This window comes from Manis pentadactyla, chromosome 12 (assembly GCF_030020395.1).
Source record: "Manis pentadactyla isolate mManPen7 chromosome 12, mManPen7.hap1, whole genome shotgun sequence".
Classification (NCBI taxonomy): Eukaryota; Metazoa; Chordata; class Mammalia; order Pholidota; family Manidae; genus Manis; species Manis pentadactyla.
The window spans coordinates 373,177-387,996 of record NC_080030.1 but is presented as its reverse complement, the minus strand read 5'-3'; the positions used below and the strand labels follow the sequence as shown (position 1 = coordinate 387,996).

The following is a 14,820-nucleotide window of genomic DNA, read 5'->3' as shown; positions in this document are numbered from 1 at the left end:
GGAATAATAGCTTTATCCAGCCTTGCACCTAACCTTTTCCTTAGTTACCTTTGCATCTCTTACCCCTAGGGCCATGGCACCAGACAGGGTCTGAGGGAGTCTCCCAGACTGTTCACAACCCAGCAGTGTGGTGTGAGACTAGTGAAGGTGAATGTGATTGACTTTTTGCCATTTGGAGAACTAGTATTCCTGGTAAGAAAGTGGCAGGAGCCATGCCATTCAAGCTGTGTAGCAAAGCTCAGGCTGGAAGAAGACCCCCACAAAGCAGGGGCCTTCACAGCTGGCTCCCCCTATTACCCACCTTGATTTTGCTTTTTCTATTATATTATTGGGTTTGCTTTTACCTGCATTTTTGCTAAGGGTTAACTAACCTTTGCTGAGCAGTGTGGAAAGGATGAGAACATAAGTTTCCCAGGAGCTTTTCAGGACAGTGCTCCTGAAGAATGGAACACATCGGGGCCCAATAGCTATCTTGGCATAAAGTACTGAATCCTACTGTTAGTCAAACATTGACCACCCCATTTCCACTGACAATACCCCCGTTTTATTATTACAATGGTAGTGAAACTAGTGATGAAGAGTTTTATAGAAATAGAGTTATGAGCGAATATTGAATAGAATAACCCTGTCTGACACTTAATCCATCTTCTCATGTTTTCTTCCCTTTGCTACTTCTATAGCTTTTCTTCTTCCTTCCTAATTACAGCCCTTTACTAGCATTTGTGCCTTATATGTGAAATTACCAAATACCATAATTTTTCAAGAAGTAAAGATACTGCAAGACAAGTGCTGGGCCTGGAAGCCACAGGGCATACATCTGCAAAGAAGTAAAAAGCTAACATTTTCAAAGAACATTACTTCTCTCTCACTTACCAGCTTTACATCTCCCTGTGTGGCCCCAGAAGATGGCTGGTTAGCCATAGATGGGTAAGATTCCTCAAGGGAGGAACAACCTAAGACAGGCACAGTTGCAGGGGGGCCATCAGGTGAGAAAATGGGGGCCAACAGAGGTGAGGCTTAGAACCTCACCCCCCCAGTTTTGGGAGAATTTGTCTACACCCGTGGATGTTTTGTTGCCCTTGTCCAGCCTGGATTAATACCTAGTCTATAGGCACAGACATAATCATCTACACTTGCTTTCTTACAGCACTGAATCATGCTTTCTATCTATATCTTGCATTTACCTACTACATCAACATTTTATTAGAATTACATATAAAGTATAAAAATCAAATGAATAATCATACATCATATTTGACTTGATTGTTTATAGTTCAAGGTTTGTAGTTAATACAGAAACAGTTTCTATGGTATGAATGCCCTTGCATTGTTCACCATGTAAGAACTTGTCTAGTCCCTGCAGTAGTGGAGTAGTGGAGACCTGTGTCTTATATGTCAGGGAAATATTGGTATCCACACAGAAGAAGGGGAAATGTAGTTTGCTGCTTACTGTGCCCTATAGAGGGGTGTATGAATTTATGATTTTAGATTGATTATAAATTTATTAAAGCTTCTAAGAATATTTTTGTGGGAAAGAATCCTAGCTAACTGTGGCAGTAGGTGACCTGTATTACACCCTGAGCTGATAGACTCCATAGTCACTGCTACATACTGCACGCTCCTATGGTCACATGCACTACTTAGAAACTGCATTGAATAGAAATGTAAAACACAATAGAGTCCATGTTGCTAGGAAAAGTTTCGGTCAAGGACCAGAAAAACAATCACCTGTCTAACACTTGACCAACCATGAATAGATTAGAAAGAAGAAAGAAAAAAAAACTTGCTTATACCTATTAATCAATTGTCTATACCAATTAATCAACAGAACAATAAAAAATAATCATATCCTTGTGCAAAATGGTATAAATAAAGCTGTCATTGGCACTTTGTCAAGAGACCACCTCCATCTGACTCTGTGTCCTGTCTCTCCGTGCACCGACTCTGTCTCATCCTTTTGGGCTCACCGCCCCCCGCTGGAGCTGGACTCCGGCAAGAAAGTCTGTTTTAAAGCACCAGTTCTATTGGGGCAGCACACCACTTGGCCATCTGCTGGGATTTTAGAAGTCGGTCATCAGCAGTGTGTGTGGGGCACACCTGCACACCTCGCTCCTCTGAGGTCCACCTGTGTGGTCAGTGCAGGTCCTTCACACAGCTATGGGATGGATCAGATGTTAGAACATTTTATTTTGACATGATTTCAGGCTCATAAGAAAGCTACAGCAGTCCAGTTCTCTGCCTGCCCTCCATGCAGGCTCACCACATGCCTCATGTTTGCCACCTGGCTCCATCCTGTCCCTCTGTGGGTGGGTTTACAGGTCCACCCTGAACAGATTGGTGTTGGTGTTCTCAGAGCAGGACCACCCTCTGCCACTGTGGTCCTGTCCCCCACAGGTCTGACAGGGGTGATGTCCTTTCTGAGCAGAGCACTGTCCCATCAGGAGCTCTGCATCTGCTGTGCCTCCTCAGGATCCTCTGACCTGGGCGTCTCCTCAGGCACTCCTGCCTCGGCACTGCTGATGGGCATAGGATGCACCTCTGAATGCACGTGCTGGTCCGCATGGCTAGATCTAGGTCTGTGCCCTGGCCCGTGTCTGCTGGCGCTGTGCTGTGGGTCCCACCCTTGCATTTCTCATGCGGGTCCCATGGGGACAGATGGGTGTGTCAGGAGCCCTGCTGCTCATGGGGCCACTGGTGGCCTTGCCCACCATTGATGGTGGTGTCCAGCCCCTGCTGAGGCTCCGTGTGGAGCCAGCTGTTCCCTGGGCTCCTAGGCATACATGCCTGTCTTTATTACGTGAATTGGCATGTGGCCCTTGACTCTTGTCTAGGTCCCAGTCACTGATTCTGCTCACACTGTCCTGGGGGGTGTCCTTTGCCATCACTTGCAAGCCCTTCTTTGCCATCTGGTACAGTAGCCCCTGGAGTCAGCCGCTTCTCCAGGGAGTCCTGGCTCCTGGTGGGAGAAAAATACTTGGAAACCAAGCTCTGGGCAGTAGACATGGTTGCTGTGCAGGAACTTTGATACCTACTTTGATCCCTGCCTGTCAGATGTCTCTGGTCCAGGTGACTTGGGCCCCTTGCCTCCCCAGCTGGGAAACCCACTCCAGGTGTCCTGGTGCACTTGACCTCATGTGCTCAATCTCGAGTACACAGATGACTCATGATTGTGCCTCATGCCTCTGCGGCTTTTGAGTATGTGAAGGATTAAATATATTGAGGAAAAAGGCATCAAGTGTCTCTTTCTGAGCTAAAAAGTTTTTCTTTGTGGAAATTTCAGTCCAAGGAGACAGTATTAACCACATTACTGGTACCCATGTATATAATTTTTCTAAAAAGGTGGCTTGTTTACTTCCATGGAGCCTGTCTTAATGACATATGATCACATCAGCAATATTCAAGTTTGTTAAAAATAAATACTGTTTATGTATTCACTGAATTCATTAATTGTCAGCCATTTGGGAAAGGGGAGGGGTGCAAGTGTATCGAATCTCCAAGAGGACCACCTTTGTGTGGTGAGGGCAGAGGTAAGGCTGTCAGAGATTCCCCTGGCTGCTGAGATGAGGAAGAAAGGAAAATGAGCCAGGATCAGCAGTCCCTCCCTGCTTGGCCTGGTTGTCTAACACACCAAATGCCTTCTACCTGTGGAGTTTTATTGACATTTCTTGGTGCTGCCCCTTCAAATGTCTTGACTGTCATTTTGGGATTTGGGAAGCAGAAGAGAGAAGCTCATACATTCCTGATTGGCTGTCCTCTGTGCTGAGACTCAGCTCACATCCAGATGCCTCTCCCCCATTCCAGGCCCTGCAGGCGGCTCCTCCTGCTGGACTGGGCATGAAGCTCAGTTAACGGCAAGGCCCGCACCTTTGTGAGCATGTCCTCTGTGGCTTCTGCATGTGTTCAGTAAGTGAGCAAATAAAGGGAAGGGGTGCAGTCAGAGGCCTCTGGGCACCGGAGCCAAACCCTACCACGACGTGAGGAGTCCGGAAGTGAGCACACAGCGTTAACACCTATTGAGCTTTAATCATCAAAGCAGAAATTCAGCCTTTTTTGGTGACAGTGGTTGACCCTTAATCAACAGCCAGCCGTCAGCAAGCGCTACCTTATCACCCACCCACTCACATTGCAATCAGAAGGCTCAGGACCTCCATGAGACCCCCACTACTCACTGCCTGGCCTTGAAAAAAGAACTTGAACTTAAAAATGAGTCAGACCTCTCCGTGGCATCTCACTATGCTGATGGACAGTGACTGCAATTGGGGAGGTGAGGACTTGATTATATGGGTGAATGTTGAAACCACAAGATTGTTCATGTGAAACCTTCATAAGATTGTATATCAATGATACTTTAATCCAAAAAAAAACAACCCAGAGTCAGACCTTTGTACCCCTCTGTCCTCCCATCATGGGATCCAGGCTGCCTCCAGGAGGAGAGGCTGACTTGGGGAGAGCAGCTCCTTTCGGCGGAGAGCTGTGAGCTCAGCTGCTGGAGAAATGAAGGCTCCATCTAGTGAACTCGAAGGTGGACATGTGCAATCACCCAGAAAGCCAGCATCTAGGTGTATGCCTTACAGAAATATGCCAGCACTGCACAAGGGGACATGTGCTAGGGTGCGCACAGCGTCAGGGACAGTCAAAGCAAAAACAACCTAAAATGTTTATCAGTATGACAATGGATAAATAAGTTACCATACATTCCAAGGATATAATACTTTACAACAGTTGCAATGATTAGACTAAATTTACACACATCAATGTATATAGGTCTCAAATATAACAATGTTAAGGTTTTTTTTTAAATAAATTTTAGGAAGAAACTATAGGGCCACTGTGGCAACATTCCTTCTGCATGGCTAAGGAAGAAGTGGTTTCCATTTAGAAATATCTTCCCAGCATTTCTTTGAAAATTTATGTTTTTCCAGTCCTGAGGATAATTCTGAATTATGAGGATAAAATCAGATGAGAAGTTGGGAAAATGGCAAAAACAATGATAATTCTTATTTGAGAATTAAAGTGTAACTTTAAAAAAATTAAGGTATCATTTATATACAATCTTATGAAGGTTTCACATGAGCAACATTGTGGTTTTAGCATTTACCCATATTATCAAGTCCCTCCTACCAGTAGGGTGAGGGCCTCTGGAGAAAAAGCAGAGCAAGATAATTACTGTCAGAACAATGTAACAATATGCAAAGAAGTCCCTATCAAAACTTAAGCATTATGCAAAGTCAGAGTCACACTAATTCTCTAGGGTAAAGATTTGTATACATGACTAGGAATATAGACATTATTCAGTGAAATCACTTAAAGCTCAAAAGGCCAGGAGCAACTTGGTCTGGAACGTTTGAGTGTTCTGCAGAAAGAACTATCTCAGCATAAACCATCACTTTATTGTATCAATTACATCATGACAATGTAAAATTTACCTTATCCTGCTAAAAGGCCCAGTTAATTTTAATTGTAACTATGTGCTGTTTTCCCTTCTCTAATTGTAATCAAGTAATCTGCAACCTAAGCAAAAGACTACTTTGGTAAGCAATCTCAACTATAAACAATCCAAGCAAACAGACAACAACCCAGCCCACCTTGGGGGCAGCGCATCAGTCTTACAAGTCTGCACCCCTAACCCTTTATCCTTATTCCTTAAAATTCTCAACTGTGCATAAAACCCCTAGACAATGAGCCAAACACGGACTCTCTTGTCCCCTCCTGGCGTGAGCTGGGAGCTCTGTCCTTTCACTGTATCTCTAAATAAAAGCCTGTACCTTGCTCTTCTACCTTGAGTGTTTGTGAAGCTCATTCTTCGGCTTCGTGAACAAGAACCCCGGCATCAACTACTTGTCTTCCCCGGGCTATACTGCCTTCCCCATGACCTACCTGTATTGTGAGTGCTAATTACAATACCCCTTAATCCCCTTGTCCCTCTCTACCCATTACTCTCCCTAACCCTTTCCCTTTGGTAACCACTAGGCCCTTTTTGGAGTCTGTGAGTCTGCTGCTGTTTTGTTCTTTCACTTTTGTAAAGTGTAACATTCATTAGTGAGGAGACAAGACTGGTCATGAGTCCACTGACGTCTTGAAAGCAAGAGTACGAAGTAATGCGAAGCTGAACCAGTGGATCAGGTTGACATTCTGTAAACTAGGACAGGAGCACTTAGGAGAGATGCAGCTACAACCTACTCAGTCAGTCTCAAATAGCTGCTGTGTGTGTATGTGTGTTCATGGCCCATTTCCTGCTAACAGTGAATTATTTTTGCAGAAAAGGAAGTATTAGTAATTTCATTTGCATAGTGCACTTTATACAAATGCTTTGAGTGGGGTTATAAAAACAGTAAGTTTGGAAGCAAAATATACCCTTAAACAGCAATTTTGACATGTGAGTGCAGTGCTGTTAACTTTGCTGGGAGATCTGAATGTTACATTGCATTTGTTCGGATTTTCCAGTGTTGGAATATTTGCTGTAGGTTACAGTTCTTTGTAAAACAGACAATATTTTCATTGGATAAATAAGGAAATCAGCCTGTTTCCTTGTTTTTATTGTAGCCACCATTTAAAAACATGTCAACAAATGTAAAAAAAAATATATAGAAGCTTATGATTTTAGGAATTTCTGAGAATTACTATTTCTCATTCCTGAATCCCAAAGATTAATATCTGTTGAGAATTTTGGAACACTCAAGAAGCTCTGTAAGTTAGAGTGGGGACCCCTAGGATATGGAAAATGCACCAAGAAAGAAGCAGATGTGCTGGGCAGAGCCAGGAAATGGTAATGATGTCATGGGCGGCATGGTTAAAGTCATGGTAACATAAGGCCCTGATGGTCTTCATACAGATTAGCCTGGGGGATTGTTAAAAGAAAACCAGATTTTTACTGGATGTTTGCCTGCTGGTATTCAGGAGAAAATTGCCCCAGCACTGCTGGGAGAGCTGAGAGGCAGAGCTGGACTGAACGGCACTGTTTGGGTCACCCAGGGAAACACTTGGGTGACCTGGGGTCAGGCCTGAGCCTCCCTCCGCAGAGCCAGCAGGAGCTGGCATGAACAAGGAAGCATCCTAGGGTTTGTGAGATACACAAAGGGACTGGATGAAAGGGGCTTTCTCCTTCATAGAGGAGCAGAGTGTCCTGAGAGGGCACGCCGGCTGTGAGGCTTGAAGGGGAGTGAGGTGACTTGAAGTGCGGGGATGAACTCCATCCGTCTGGCAGTGTGAGTGGCGAGGCCTTGTGCTGACCTTCCAGGGTTTGAAAGGGAGAGCTGTGCCCGGCGGTCCTGCTGCGGAGCTGTGACAGACCCCTTCCAGGCTGGGATCAGAATCAAAGTGTTCGATGGAATGAAGTGCTGCCCATAAGTTATATTTGTATTTCCCACTTGTGTCAGATGCCAAGATCCTATTCTTGGTGAAATACAGCAGCCTTTTCAGAGGCATGGGAAATGCCTTTGTGGAAACTCCCTCACTCAAGCCTCTATGCCCTTCTCAGGTCCTAGGAAAGAGGAAAGACAGAAAGCTGCGGTCTCATGGAAGACGTAATGCTATTACCAACCAGGGCGCAGAGGAACATGCTTCAGAGCGAGACAACAGCTGCTTCACACAGGCCCGGTGGAGTCAGCTCGTGCCTGACTTTGGTCAGTGAGCCAAACTCTCAGAAAGACGCAGATGCTCCCTCTGTCCTCAGACTGCAGGTGACAGCCCGCGCTCTTGGAGAGAAGGCAGCGTGACGCAGAGCTCCATGATGATCTAGCTGCCATCCTGTTCTTCAAAACTTTGTTCCACGCCCCTCCAGGAATCAGTTAGATAATCTGCTAAGCCAGGGTAGGCCTCAGACAAAGCACACTGGCTTTCTGACGTCAGTTCACCGGCCTTCTTGGGGCACCGCAACAGCCCTGAGGGGGGAAGGGCCACCGGGAACCAGCTCTGCCAAGAGTTGGCCCTCAGCTGATTTACCTGCCATGTGCCACAAACTGGAAATTCATTTGTGTTTATCAATTTTATTTTAAAATGATACACTTCCAGGGAAGATTGACCCTATATATACACTGTTATTAGTTTAATATCTATGATTATTACGATGTGGAGTCATTGGTCAGAAATGAAACTCCCAACTCCAATGTTACTGTTATGGGGAAGTTCCATCTACCTTACAATATTCTTCATATGCGGTTTCCAGAAAAACATTGTTGGCAAAGGGGAAGGCTATTTTTTCTCTAAAATAATCTTCACTTCTCTTAATGACCTATAATGGATTCATCGTCCCTGAATTTCAATGCACATACCAATCCTATGTATTTTTGTTTACCCTGATTATCATTAACATGTAACACATTTTCTTATCTACACGCTGGTTTCTGAGTTGGCCGTCACTGTAACTGATGGTGTTCTGGGTTTAAGGGCATCTCTGATGGGGAGCAGGGGAAGCACACACATGGTCTGATTTGAGAGGCAGCCTCTCCTAAATCATGTTCCTCCACTGGACCTGTGCATATCCCTGAGTAGCCAGTGTTCAGCTGTTAGTCCACGCCTTTCAGAGAGACCTCAGAGGGGCTTTAATTGTCATCTAGTTCCATGCCTTCACCAATCTTCACAGAGGGGAAACCTGAGGTCCTCTGTGGCTGGCATCTCAGCTGAGCTCACAGGGAGCAGCGCTGGGTCTCTACAGGTCCAGTCTCCACACTGGAGAACAGTGCATTTCCCACCTTGGATGGGCAAGGACTGGGCACTTCCAATGGCCACAGTCACCAGGCAAATGCCATCTGGAAGGAGTAATGCCTAAAACTGTTACTACCCTCTGTTTGGCAGTTGCTATTAATGTAGAAAAGGAAAAGGAAAATCAAAAGTAGGACCAGTCTACTGGATCTGGAGCAGCCCTGTGCAAGAGAAGTGCAAGCCACACATGTGATTGTAAGTTTCCTAGTAGCCACATGACCAAGTAAAAGAATCTAAATATATTATAATTCTAGTTATGTCTTAATTACCTAATTAATTCTAATAAATATCATTTATTTAACCTGACACACACAAAGCATAATTTCAATATAATAATTATTAACAAGATATTTTACATTATTTTTGTACTAAGCTTTGAAATCTGGAAGGCATGTTACACATTTGGCACACCTCGGGACTGGCTACATATCAAGTACCCAATAGCCTCATGTGGACAGCATATTGGAGAGAATGAGCCTAGTGTACTCTCTGCTAAGTCATCTGTTTTCTGTTTGCTGCATTAGTGTGGGGGGCTTAGAGGTCAGGGCCATCACCCTGATTCTTCATACCCTATAAATAAGAGGATCATATACTTTATTAAGCAATCTAAGATACCATTGAGGGTAAAAGGAATGGGTGCTCTTAAAAATAGTGGCAGACAACAGACATGCATCAATGAACAGCAGTCCAGGACATGTGGTCTCTTTGGTTATAAAGATACTCCCATCAGAGGTGGGAGTCCTCAGGGAGCCCTGGGCAGCCAGTGTGCAGCACGAGAGATTGAAGACACCACGAGAGAATTGAGGCATCACAGCTTCAGGGCACTCTATGCTGAGTCGCCCTATCTGGTCTCCCCTTCAGTATTCCCTGGAGCCCCAGGTAGGGATCAGGTATCAGAAGGAGCATTGACAGACACCTAGGCAAAGTACTTGCAATCTAATCCAGGATGAAAGAGGCTCTTATCAAGTAAAGAAGTGCAGAAAAGAGGAAACGAGCTTAAACTGCACAATGTAAGATTTATGTCAGACCCAGGAAGGATTGCCTGGTGCTGAAAAACACTGGCTAGGCTGCTCCTCAATCCGGAAACTGCTCTGTGCAGCACACTGTTGTTTTCCATGGCTGTGCTAACAAAGTACCACAAACTGAAAGGCTTGGACTGCACACATGTATCGTCTCACAGTTCTGGAGGCCACAAGACTGTCTGCAAGCCTGTGCACCTTCCTTAGCTTCTACAGGAGGATCCTCTTCTGCTCGTCCAGCTTCTGGTAGCCTCAGGTGTTCCTTGGTTTACTGCAGCATGATCTCCATCTCTGCCTTCAGCTCCATGTGGTCTTTTCCCCTCTTTGAGAGTCTGTGACCAAATTTCCCTCTTCTTATAAGGACACCAGCCATACTGGATCAGGGCCCACCCTAATGACCTTCATTCTAACTTGATTACATCTGGAAAAACCCTATTTCCAAATGAGGCCACATTTATAGGTACCAGAGGTTAGGACATCCACATAGCTTTTAGGGGGACATAATTCAACCCTGAATACACACGTAGCTACAAGGTAGGCACACCGGGACCAGACAGGGATGGAGGATACCAAGGGATGTTTTCAAGGGGTAAGTCTGGAAATGGTTTCTTTCAATTTTGTCCATCTCCCCTTGACCAAAACCTGGTTAGGGTACACTGAGATTTTCTTAGAGAGCTGACCCATTCCAGGTCTGTAATCATATATTTGTGTTGTTCTTTATTTAATGTCTGCACACCAGCGTCTGTATATCATGAGGTTGTGTCTATGATTTCTTTTTCCCACTACTGTATCTTCAGGATTTTCTAGAGATTGCTTTAATTGCTTGCTTTAAATTGTCACTCAAAAATTTAGCTATGTACCTTCCATGTACCTTTTTGTTTATGATTACCCATCCATTCACTCAACAAGTATTTATTATCTACCATGTGCTAGGCATGTTCTGTACCCTAAGAGACAGATAGATGCCTGGGGAAGGGCAGGAGGCACAAAGCTGGAGGAGTTGTGTACATCTTCTACTTCACAACTTCCCCCTCAGGGCTTGGGAGCGGGCATGTGCTTAACCTGTGGGACTTGAGAGAGCAGCCGTTGTCATTATACCAGGAGATGCAAGTTAGCCTCACCTCAGCAGAGACATATGAAGAGGGGATACCCCCACTTCCACATTCCCTGGCTAGCATGCAGTAGCATCTACTTCCAGGAGTGGCTAGGATCTCCCATGAGGCCAGGCAGGTAGTTCACATGCCCCAAACAGATCTGGTGCATCCGTCTTTCTGGCCCTCACTTTCCCAGAGTCCCAATTTCCTCATCACTTGATTTAAGTGGCCTTAAATCCTTTCTGAGAGAAGGTTGGATGTGAGTAAGTAAAGCACCTCTCTAAGGCAACAGAGCTGGTTTGCCTACCTCACCCACACCACTGTTTATTTATTAACAGGCTGAATGTCACCCAAACTCAGAGCTCAAGAGGTTGATCCCCAAAACTAGCTGACATAAACAGACAGGAAACCGAACTTAATATTGAAGTTACTCTATACTACTCTGAAGGAGCTTTTCTGTTACCATTTTGCTAACGATGATTCATATCAACTATCAGTTTATTTTCCTCAACCAGAGTAGGTGGCAGCCTCAGTGATTATTATGGAGGCCTTAAGTTCCTTAACCACAAAATGTCTTTCACACATCAATTAGAGAAAAGTTTCAAGTGCAGTCCCCCTCAGGCAATGACTTAGCTTTACAGTAAGTATAAATTATTAGTAACTCACACTGAGAAAGAAGGGGAAAAGAGAAATTCTAGCACCTGCAAAGGGTGGGTAGAGAGAATCCCCCATCTGACAATTAAATTCTTGAGTAATTTCTTAAAACTACTCTATTATTAAATATAGGGCCAATAAAATTTTTCTGAGTAAATGCAAATTGGGAGAAAGGTAAGGGGAGAAGGGAAATTTTGGAAAATGGAAACTGATTCTACTTTACAAAGTTGTTAAACAATACTTTGACAACAAACAAGGAGGGGATACAAAACAATTTCCACCAGATAAAAAGAGAATCTACTAAAAACCCACAACTAGCATCATATTTAATGGAGACAAACTGAAAGCTTTCCCCCTGAGATGCCCATCCTCACCATTTCTATTCCATTGTATTAGAAGTTCTAGCCAGAGCATTTAGGCAAGAAAAACAAAGGCATCTAGATTGGAAAGGAAGAAATAAAACAACTTTTATTTGCAGATAACCTGATCTTACATACACAAAATCCAAAAGAAGCCACTGAAAAACAATTGGAACTAATAAGTTCAGCAGAATGTCAAGATACAGAATCCACATACAAAAAATCAATCGCATTTTTGTACACTAGCAAAAAACAGTCCAAAAATAAAGAAAACAATTCTGTCTACAATACATGAAAGATAGAATATTTGGGAATCCATTTAACAAAAGGGGTGTCACACTTATGCTCTGAAAGCTACAAAAAGCTCTCTTTTGAAAGAATTTTAAAATATTGAAATAATGAAAAACATCCTATACTTGTGAATCAAAAGACAATACAGTTAAGATGGTGATACTTCTGAAACAGATCGCTAGATTCAATGCAATCCCTATCAAAATCCCACGTGGATTTTTTTCAGAAATTGACAAACCGATCATAAAATTTATATAGAAATGCAAGGGATCCAGAATAGACAAACAATTTTGAAAAAGCAAAACGTTGGGGAATACACACTTCCCAGGTTGAAAGCTTACAAAATATCTACAATAATCAAGACACTGTGGGGCTGGCATAAGAATTGGCATAAGAATCAATAGACTAGAACTGAGGAAAACCAGAAAGAAAACCTTACATTTATGGTCAATTTTTAACAAGGATTCCAAGACAATTCAATGGGGAAAGGATAGCCTATTCAATAAATGGTTCTGATACAGCTGGATATTCACATGTGAAACAATAAAGTTGAACCCCTACCTCTCATCACATACGAAAATTAACTCAAAATTAATTGAGGCCTAAATGTAAGAGCTAAAACTATAGCACTCCTAAAAGAAAATATAGAAGTAAATCTTTGTGACCTTGGATTAGGCAATGATTTCATATATAGAAACCAAAATCATCGCAATAAAAGAAAGAGTAGATAAATTAGACTATATCTAAACTAAAATGTTTTGTGCTTCAATAAACATTGTTAAGAAAGTGAAAAGACAAGCTACAGAATGGGAGAAAATATTTTCAAATCATGTATCTGACATGGGATTTATATGAGAATACATAAGGAATGCTTATAAATTCACAATAACAGGGCATAAACAAATTAAAAGTGGACAAAGAATTGAATGGACATTTATTCGGAGAAAATATACGAAAGGCCAACAAGTGCTTGAAAAGATGCTCAGTATCATTAGTTATAAGGGAATTAATCAAACCTCAATTACATACCTGTTTACACCCACTGTGATGGCTAAAGCAAAAAAGACGACAATAACAAGTATTCATAAATATGTGTTCATAAATATTGGAACTCACATTCATTGCTAGTGGGAATGTAAAATGGTGCAGTTGCTTTGGAAAATAGTTTGGCAATCCCTTAAAATACTAAACATAGACTTCCGATGTGACTCAGCAATTCCATTCCTAAGTATTTACCCAAGGGAATTGAAAACATATGTTCATGACAAAACTTGCATACAAATGCTTATACCAGGATTGTTCATAATGGCCAAAAAGTGGTAGCAACGCAAATGGCCATCTACTGATTAATGGATTTTAAAAAGTGGGTTTGTTTAAAATGGAATATTGTTTGGCAATAAAAAAAGAATGAAGTACTGATACATGCTCCAATATGAACCAACCTCCAAGTCATTATGCTAAGTGAAATAAGTCTGTCACACATGATTACAAATTATATGATTCCATTTATGTGAAATGTCAAGAATTCACAAATTCATAGAAACAGAAAGTAGGTAGGGGTTGCCCAGTGCTGAGGCAGGGAGAGAGTTGGGAATTACTGCTAATATGTATGGGGTTTGTTTTAGGGTGATGGAAATGTTCTAAATTAAGCTGTGATGTTTGCATGGCTGTGAATACACTAAAAACTACTGTACACTTTACGTGGGTGAATTTTATGTGTATGAAGTATATCTCAAATATTGTAAGAGCATACTTTGTCATAGGATCTATTAGGAAAAAAAGATCAATTTATTATAGTACTTGATTTTCAAATTTGGATTAAGATATTTTGGTAGAGTCTGTGAGCTGACTACCCAACAGCCATTATGTTCTTGTTCTTGGGGGTAGAATCCCAATTTTGTCTAGGTAAGAGACATTGTGCCTGATTCCCCATGAGTATTGATTGGCTTAATTCCTACTCCATCATGATAACCTCATTTACCTTTAACAGTGAGTTTAGAAGTGGCAGGTGACCCAGTCCTGTCCATTGACACAAAAGAGAAATCTTCTTCTGTGTCTTAATGGGATAAAAGGTTCTGGATACAAAGAAAGTTCCCTCCATTCCCTGCCTTTTAGCTACATTTAGTAAGGAAGTAATACTTGTGCATACATATTCACAAGGAGGACAGAAGCTGCTCCAAAGCTGCTGTGTTAACTGTCTCTGCAATTACCTACCTCCAGAATTCTCAAAACCTGAGATTTATTAATAAACCCCACTGTTTAAGCCACATTATGTCCCATATGCTATTTATTGTGGCCAAGAGCCTACTAACTGGTATGTTTCCTCATAAGTGGGATTATTTGTGAATCTCATACAATTACATTTTTCAGTCCTACATCAATATTCTTCTTTAGAATATGAGAAAATAGTTGATCTGGATTTTATCAGAAGACAGGCCTCGTGCTAGTCAATGAAAGATATAAGAAGGGAGCATTTTGCTCCATAGGAGAAACAGCCTTCCGAACATGAAATGGGTCTGAGGATTGGTCAGGGTTTGTTAGAATGCAAAAGGGCTCCTGAGGGTCAACTGTCACAGATGTTAATGTGCATCATCTGGGGCCTGGGCTAGATTAGAGTGTTCATAAGATTCTAAATTCTATGCGCTTTAATTTTCACATGACAACCTCTAGGATCACAGACATTTTCATATAAAGATGAAATCA

The 14,820-nt window shown here is 42.5% G+C and overlaps 1 long non-coding RNA gene across 1 annotated transcript; it reads right to left on the bottom strand.

Annotated features, from left to right (window-relative positions):
- Nucleotides 1-213: 213 nt before the first annotated feature.
- LOC130679910 (uncharacterized) lies at nt 214-1,442 on the bottom strand. Its single transcript, XR_008992909.1, has 2 exons — nt 874-1,442; nt 214-436 (listed from the first exon to the last, which is right to left on the bottom strand). It is a non-coding gene; the product is annotated as an uncharacterized LOC130679910 (long non-coding RNA).
- Between the last annotated feature and the right edge of the window lie 13,378 nt (nt 1,443-14,820).